Source organism: Oryzias latipes (genome assembly GCF_053564925.1).
Source record: "Oryzias latipes strain Hd-rR chromosome 1 unlocalized genomic scaffold, Olatipes_Hd-rR_3.1 chr1_Y".
Classification (NCBI taxonomy): domain Eukaryota; kingdom Metazoa; phylum Chordata; class Actinopteri; order Beloniformes; family Adrianichthyidae; genus Oryzias; species Oryzias latipes.
In genome coordinates this window covers 11,147,829-11,156,205 of record NW_027616335.1, presented here as the reverse complement: position 1 = coordinate 11,156,205, position 8,377 = coordinate 11,147,829, and the positions used below count along the sequence as shown (strand labels likewise).

The 8,377-nt window shown below is 44.8% G+C and overlaps 1 long non-coding RNA gene across 1 annotated transcript; it reads right to left on the bottom strand.

Annotated features, from left to right (window-relative positions):
* Window positions 1-235: 235 nt before the first annotated feature.
* Window positions 236-1,150, bottom strand: LOC144990452 (uncharacterized). Its single transcript, XR_013654441.1, has 3 exons — window positions 1,007-1,150; window positions 826-893; window positions 236-730 (listed from the first exon to the last, which is right to left on the bottom strand). It is a non-coding gene; the product is annotated as an uncharacterized LOC144990452 (long non-coding RNA).
* Between the last annotated feature and the right edge of the window lie 7,227 nt (window positions 1,151-8,377).

Genomic DNA, 8,377 nt, shown 5'->3' with positions numbered 1-8,377 from the left:
ATTTGAAAAGGGCCGTCTCAGTACTGTGATTTGTCCTAAAACCAGACTGACACTTTTCAAGAACATTATGTTCATTTAAAAAATCATGTAATTGAATAAAAACAAGTTTTTCAATAATTTTTCCTAAAAATGGTAGGTTGGATACAGGTCTGTAATTGTCCATGATCTTTGGGTCCAAGTTACTCTTCATCAGTAACTTAACCTGTCATGTTAAGCTGTGAAAAACGTTTTTCCCTTTTCTTTTTCCTGTTCCATAGGCCTAAAATTACAAAACTCTAGTAAACCAGCTCTGTGGCCTTGTGGTAATGTTGCCCAGCCTGAAACTGGAGGGTGATAAATTCAAATCCACACCAATCCATGCCAAAAACTCTAAAAATGGGAACCAGTGCTTGACCCTCAGCACTAAGTGATTGGATTGGGAGGGTTAAACCACCAATGGGTTTCCGAGCGCAGCTGGGTTTGCAGTTTACCACTCCCCAATGAGATGGGTCAACAAATTTTACACACCTTGAACTAATGGGACTTTAAACGTAAACAGATGTAAAAAAAAAGATTGACTTCTGCTTCTAAAGTTGCAGGTTCATGTGTCAGAGTGTTTTTTGGAAAGTCACTGAACCCCACATTGCTGCTGGTGGTCTGGCTAGCTGCACCTCGCCCGATAGCTCTGCCGCCGTCAGCTTGTGAATGTGTGTATCCATCAGTGACTGGAATTTGTTACTGCACGGCCTTACTGAAGGTAACAAAGGTAGAGAAGTATTTTTAAAATCACAATAACACACAAACCACAGACCTTTAAAATCCTAATGAGCTATTGGTGCTGCTTACTTGTTCTTGAGTGTGTCTTGTCAGATTTCTTGTGTTTTCTTTTTTTCCAGAATTTTGAGAAGATGTAGCTGTAGAAATGAGAACAAATCATTTTAATCATCAAACATGTGTGATTTATGTTTAGGTGCAGCATCAACCTTTAAACTGATGAAACAATTGGAGGAATATGATCAGCAGATACCTGATTTCTGACAAATCCTGTAAACCAGAACAGAAAGGAGAGCAGAGAGAACAGAAACGATCGGACACACAGAGAAGAGCAGCTTCCAGCACACACCATCGTTCTGCTGACTGTCACTGGTACAGTTATGAGGCCTGTTGGAATCTCGATAGAAAACAAAAAAAAGCTGTTACAGTTTCTTAAACAATTAAGGAACGTTTTAAAATTAGTATTAAAAAATGTTCACAAATGAATATTTATAAGAAAATTCAAGGTTCAGATCATGACGAGAGTTACAGCAGAAAATATGAATATCTATGTAAATTGACCAAATTGTTATTTTTCCCTAACATTTGCATTTTCAGATGAAACAATATAAAAAAAACACTTTGGTATAATACTCACTGATGGAAAGTTTCCTCACGATGTTGCTGTAATTAAACCACATCTTTATATCAATTTTTTCTTTGTCTTCCACCTTCTTTCCTTTAGTTCCACAAAAGTAGAAACCTTCATCAGAATAGGTGACATTGATGATCGTCAGGTCGTAGGATTTAGAGGAATCATTATTTGTCCATATAAACCGAGTTTTCCCTAAATTTGCAAAGAAATACTCTATCTAGAACAAGAACAGGATGGCTCTCATTGAAACAGTTTCTGAACTACACAGGCGGTTCTCTGTCTCCCATTTTACAGTCACAATAGAGAGTGATGTTGTCTCCATGTCTGACTGTCACCTCAGACACGGATGCAGAAGTCCAGTCAAAACTGCAGGAAACTGTTCCTGGAAGACAGATGACATTAAAAAAATCATTTCTTTCATAACTGTAAATAACATTCAGTAAAGTCGTTAAAAAATAATCGTAATCAACTATGACTGATAGTAAAAGAACAAGTTACCCCAGAGAAAAAGGCAGAATGATGTGCAGAGGATCCATGAGTGATGTTATCATGAACAGTAAAGAGTACGGGTGTTTCTTACAGCAGATGTGTTCACAGCTTTAGCTTGAGTTACGCAGATTTTCCACTGAAGGGGACGCAGCTTTTGATTGGTCGGTTAAGTGGAACATTCTTTTTCTGTGGTCTCTACGCTGGTTTGAATCCAAAAATAACAGTCTTGATCATTATCAAGATGAGACTCCTTGATTATGTTAAAGCTGTAATGCCAGCATTCCAGTGCAAAATTAAGAACTAATGTTCAGTCCTGACAGAATTTTTTTTGTGGAACAAAGTCAAATAATTCATTTTGGGTAGCATCATGACACGTGACATTGTCTATTTGGAAAATATCAAACCACTTAGTAGATGTCAAATTTGTTGAATTTTCTTTATTACTTTTGTTTACTTAGTATGAAATGTCATCTTTGGATAGATTTAATGTCTTCAATGTTTCTCACCCGTAACTTTCTCTTTACGTCAGATCAACATTGGTTTACAAGTCTACAATTATTTTGACAGATAAGATCTTAAATTTCAAACCCATCATAGTGTCTTTCATGTTGTTTTCTCTGCCAGATTTAATTGCTCTATATGCAATATATTTACTGCACAAACACTGGGAATCACCAACATCAAACACGGATGATCTTATTGGCAGTCTTTCAGTAACAAAATGACTTCTGGGTCTTTGTTGAAATTTTAATACATATACATTTATTCTTATAAAACCTATTCAACAGAGTCAAACCACATAAAGAAGGCTGTTAAAACTGCTTATAGCTCCTATGGTGTTTCATGTTTCTCTCTGGGCTGCGTTTGTCGTGGTGAGGATGAAACCAAAGCTTACAAAACTGAGGTACATTTCAAATATTTACTTTTTTTTGTCGTACCAACACCCTTTAAGTGAAGCTTTGGTGCAATTTCAATAAGAAAGATTGTCCAAATTTCTTGGAAATCAGGACTGCTGTTTCCTCCCTTCATGTCCTTCTTTTTCTTACACCTTCATTCTGAACCAGTATCTAAATAAAATTTACTGATCATATTTGAACATTAACATATTTTTACTGTTCTTTTAAACTTTTGCAGTACTGGCGGCAGTGATGCTGCGGTAGGGCGGCCGACCCATGACAGTAATTGCAAATTAAAATTCTCGCCTTTGCATGTCCAAGTGTTCTTGGGCAAGACAGCGAACCCCACCTTGCCTCTCGTAGAAGGTTGGTACCAGTGTTCGGCAGTGGAGCCGCCTTCAGTGTGTGAATGCGTGTGTGAATCTGTCTGTGCATGGGTGAAGGGACTGTGACTGTAAAGAGCTTTGGGCCTTCGAAATAGGGTAGAAAAGCGTTATATAAGTATACACCATTTACCATTTGAATAGACAAAATGTACATAATTTTAATGTGTGTCCAGCCAAGATGCAGGTTTGCATCACAGTGACTTTGCATCTAAAGAGCAGCAACATGTGTTTGCAACGTGTTTGCTTTTAGAAACAAGCATCTTTGCAGTTTTCATGTCTTGATGCTACTGTGTGCTACCACAACTATTAGGTTTTTGAGGTATGCCACTTTAGCTCAGACCTCTCTGCATCACTATGTGCAAACATAGGCCTATAAAAATTAGCCATTTATCTTTTTATTTTGGTTAAAATGGGTTACTTATAATACCTTGTTTTAATCCTTTTGCACCATATGTCGCTTATTTGCAACATTCCATTAAATCTAAGCCTCATTTAGTATCACCTTGGAAACACTGAAGAATAGTTTTTATATAATTGGAAATAAATTGAGACATTAAGAGGTTAAACATAGTTCATCTTTGTTTAGTTTTGTGGCAAAATCAGTGGGAAAATGTAAAGTGTGGTTTTCAAATATTTATCTAAATAACAATGAGTCATTACTACTATTTTTCAAATGTAATCTATACAGTCCACCCAAATAAGGCATTTTTATACCTCCATAACATTACATTCTCTTTTTGTGCCACTAGAAGGAGATATTGCTATTTGTTGGGAGTCAAAGTGCCTGTTCAGCACATTCATCCCCTGGATTCAACATGAACACTCCCAAAAACACTGTAAACACTGTTGTCTTCTGCTCTGTAGTGAATGCTTTCTATTCTTAGTGTCTGGGCAGTAAACCTTGATTATCTTATCAATAAAATATTACTTAGGTTTAGAATAAAGTGTAACAACGTCATACGGGTATAGTGTATATATATATATATCCTTTTGATATTATGTTTTACTTTTCAATTGCCGATACGAAGCCCATCGAGACGACTGTTGTTGTGAATTTGGGCTATACAAATAAAATTGAATTGAATTGAATTGAACAAAAATACCCCGCCAACCAACCGCCCAGCAGCTGGCATAGTGAGCATGACTGCTTCAACCCCTTGTGCCCTGTGACAGGCTGGCGACCTTTATAGGGTCTATCCCGCCTTCGCCAAACAGTAGCCAGAACAGGCTCGGGCAACCTTGCAGCTCAGAAATGGGTGCAGCAGATCAAGAAAATGGATGCAAGTTCAGGACGTCAAACACTCACATCAATCTTCTATATTGGATTTGTATTCTACAAACTGGTTGAATCACTTAAAACGTCACATGGCTAAAGCTGGATCCCTGATTGGCTCAAAAAGCATTGAGTGTGAATGCAGCTTCAGGAGGAAATGAAACATGAGGAAGAGGCCCCAGAGAAGATGAACTTACCCTTTCAAATGATGCATTGCTTAACTTATCATGATAATCAGTACATATACCACTCTCCTCAGCTGCAGCAGAATAAGGTCGGTGCAGGGCTCTGTAGCTGTTACCATGACAACGAGGCGCAATGCAAATGGTCCGCTTTTTATTGTTGTCTAGTGTCAGAAATGAATGGACTTTGCGGAATAAATCATCCGACACGATCAGGTCTTTGAGTTGTCATTTATTTTCTTATAAAGGTGTCATGTCTCGTCAAGTTCCTGTCAGTCTCTGGTGTTGTCTCGTGTTTAACTTCCTGTTTTATTTTGTAGGTTTAACTCACTTCTCGTTTCAGTCCTTCCTCTCCCTTCCCTTGTCTGTTTCCCCACAGCTGAGCCTGCCTCATCATCCCTGATCGTTTCCACCTGTGCATCCCCTCCTCATGTATTTATAGCCAGAGTTTCCCTGTGTGCTGTGCCTGATTGTCTTGTTTTCTCCTTGACAAAGCCAAGCCTAGTTTATCAAGGTCTAAGAAATTAAAACGATCTAAAACTCTGCATCTGAGTCCAGTCCTGTGTTCTGCCTTGTGTCAGTACAATCAGGCCAGAATGGACTCAGCAGAGCGCAGCGATTTAACTTCAGTTCTACAACCCCTGGAAGCCCGCCTTTCTCAGCAGGAGGACTTCCAGAAGGCCCTGGCATCTCACATGGTGCAGGTCTCCACCCATGTTCAGGATCTCCGCCAGGGTCCGCCCTGGATCACCACACCTCCGGGTGCTTCTGCATCCATCCCTGTTCCTCCCTCTCCCACCATGCCTGCCAGGACTCAGGAAATCAAGATAGCCCCCCCCGATCGTTACTCGGGGGAGCAGGGACTATGTAAGCCCTTTCTGACAGACTGTTCCATTCATTTTGAACATTCCCCCCATGCCTTTGTGTCAGACAGAGCTCGGATCGCCTTCATGATCTCCCATTTATCGGGGAGGGCTCGTGCTTGGGCCATGGCCGAGTGGGCTCTCGACTCTCCGCTCTGTTCGTCTCTCATTGCATTCCAGGAGGCTTTTCAGACCACGTTCGATCTGGTGTCTACCAGCCGGGACAAAGCGCGGGAGCTGACCAGCAATAGCCAAGGTGGGGACTCTGTCTGTGATTACGCCATTCGATTTCGCACCTTAGCGGCCGAGAGCGGGTGGAACTCGGTGGCGCTGTATGACGTATTCCTCAAGGGTTTGGCTCCGCGCATCCAGGAGCAGCTCATACCTTTGGACTTACCTCTGGGTCTGGACTCCCTGATCGGTCTGGCCATCCAAACAGACAACCGGATCTGTGAGCTGGCTTCCCGACGCAGCAGCGGACCCTCAGGAGGCGGGTCTTCTCACTGGGCTGAGTTCACGGACAGGAGGGATTTCCCTCGTTTCACGGCTGATCCGCATCGTTCCTCAGCGGACCGCAGTGACGAACCCATGCAGGTGGGACGTGCGCGACTTACGACGGAGGAACGAAGGCGCCGCCAGCGGGAGGGTTTGTGCTTCTACTGCGGAGAGCACGGTCGTTTGGTTTTCTCCTGCCCCATGAAGAACCCTGCGACGGTGAGTCAAATCACCGCTGCAGACAGACGCACACGGAGCCTCACGCCCCTAGTGGTGACCCACCACGGCGTCACCACAGCTCTCACAGCACTCATAGACTCAGGGGCTGACGTCAGCTTAATGGACTGGAAGCTGGCAGTCGGTTTAGGACTAAAACCTCAACTCCTAGACAGACCTATCAAGGCCCGTGGTCTTCACGGAAGAGGTCTTTTTAACATCACTCACGTCTCTGAACCTCTCTGACTGTCCATAAATAACCATACTAAATTCATGTCATTTCACCTATTCAAGTGCTCCTCAAGGCAGCTGGTCCTAGGGTATCCTTGGTTGTGTGAGCACAGTCCCCGAGTGGACTGGTCAACGGGGAAAATTCTGGAATGGGGGCCAGATTGTGACAAACACCAAAGTTCCAGACCCCCAGGTAAATGAAATAACATGAACTATAAACCTGTTCATCCTGCTTCAGGTCCAGAGACCCCGGACCTGAAGAAGGTACCCCCGTGTTACCATCATCTGGCGGAGGTCTTCAGTAAGCTCTGAGTCTTCCACCTCATCGCCCCTACGATTGTGCCATTAACCTGGTTCCAGGTTCCACTATTCCAAAAGGGCGTCTGTATCCAGTCTCAGCTTCCGAACGTCAGGCTCTGGATAAGTACATCGATGACTCTCTGGCAGCGGGCCTCATCCGTCCTTCCTCATCCGCAGCTGCAGCAGGCTTCTTCTTCGTCGGGAAGAAGGATGGGACCCTCAGACCCTGCATAGACTACAGACTACAGATATCCGTTACCACTTATGTCCTCTGTTTTTGACCAGCTCCAGCAGGCCAAGGTGTTTACCAAACTAGATCTCCGTAACGCCTATCATCTGGTCAGGATCAGGGAAGGAGACGAGTGGAAGACCGGTTTCAATATACCCAGAGGACATTATGAATACCGGGTCATGCCTTTTGGGCTCACCAACGCTCCCGCAGTGTTCCAGGCCATGATAAATGACGTACTCAGAGACTTCTTGGACCGATTCGTGTACGTCTATTTAGACGACATCCTTATTTACTCCCCCGACCTAGACTCTCACGTCTCCCATGTCTCTGCGGTTCTTCAGTGGCTACTGGAGAATCATCTCTATGTTAAGGCAGAGAAGAGTGAGTTCCATGTCTCCACCGTCGCCTTTTTAGGGTTCATAGTGTCTGCAGGAACAGTGGAGATGGATCCTGCCAAGGTCAGCGCAGTGATGGACTGGCCGTCTCCTGACAGCCGTAAGAAACTCCAGCAGTTTCCGGGGCTTGCGAACTTTTATCGACGCTTTATCCGGGGCTTCAGCTCCATTGCTGCGCCCCTCCATGCCCTCACGTCTCCACGTATGCAGTTCCAATGGACACCGGCGGCCGAGACCACCTTCCGAGCTCTGAAACCCCGGTTCACATCGGCTCCGCTGCTTACCCTGCCTGACCCACACCGGCAGTTCGTGGTGGAGGTGGATGCGTCCAATGAGGGGATCGGACCCGTCCTGTCCCAACGGTCTGAACAGGATGGGAAGATGCACCCCTGTGCTTTCCTGTCTCGGCGTCTGTCATCGGCAGAACGCAATTATGATGTCGGCAACCACGAGTTGCTGGCGGTCAAGGTGGCTCTGGAGGAGTGGCGGCATTGGTTGGAGGGGGCCGAGCACCCCTTCATCATCTGGACGGACCATAAAAATCTTGAGTATATCCGGAACGCTAAGAGACTTAACGCTCGCCAGGCTTGTTGGCGACTGTTCTTTGACCGCTTTTCTTTTATCCTCTCTTACAGGCCGGGGTCCAAGAACGTCAAGCCGGATGCCCTGTCTCGCCGATTCGACCCCGCGCCTGTTGCCAAAGAACCGGAACCTCTCCTTCCGCTGACTTGTGTGGTTGGAGCAGTGTCTTGGCAGATAGAATCAGAGGTAAGGCAGGCTAACGGTGGGGTGCTGACGCCCAGTGGGTGCCCGAGGAATCGCCTGTTCGCTCCTCCGAACCTACGCTCAAGGGTGATTCACTGGGCCCACGCCTCACTGCTTTCCTGTCATCTGGGAGTGCGGCGGACTATGCACGCCATCTCCCGGAGGTTCTGGTGGCCATGCATGGAGCAGGAGGTCCGGGAGTACGTTTCCGCTTGTTCAGTCTGTGCCCGGAATAAGTCATCCACCGGACGACGCATGGGACTCCTA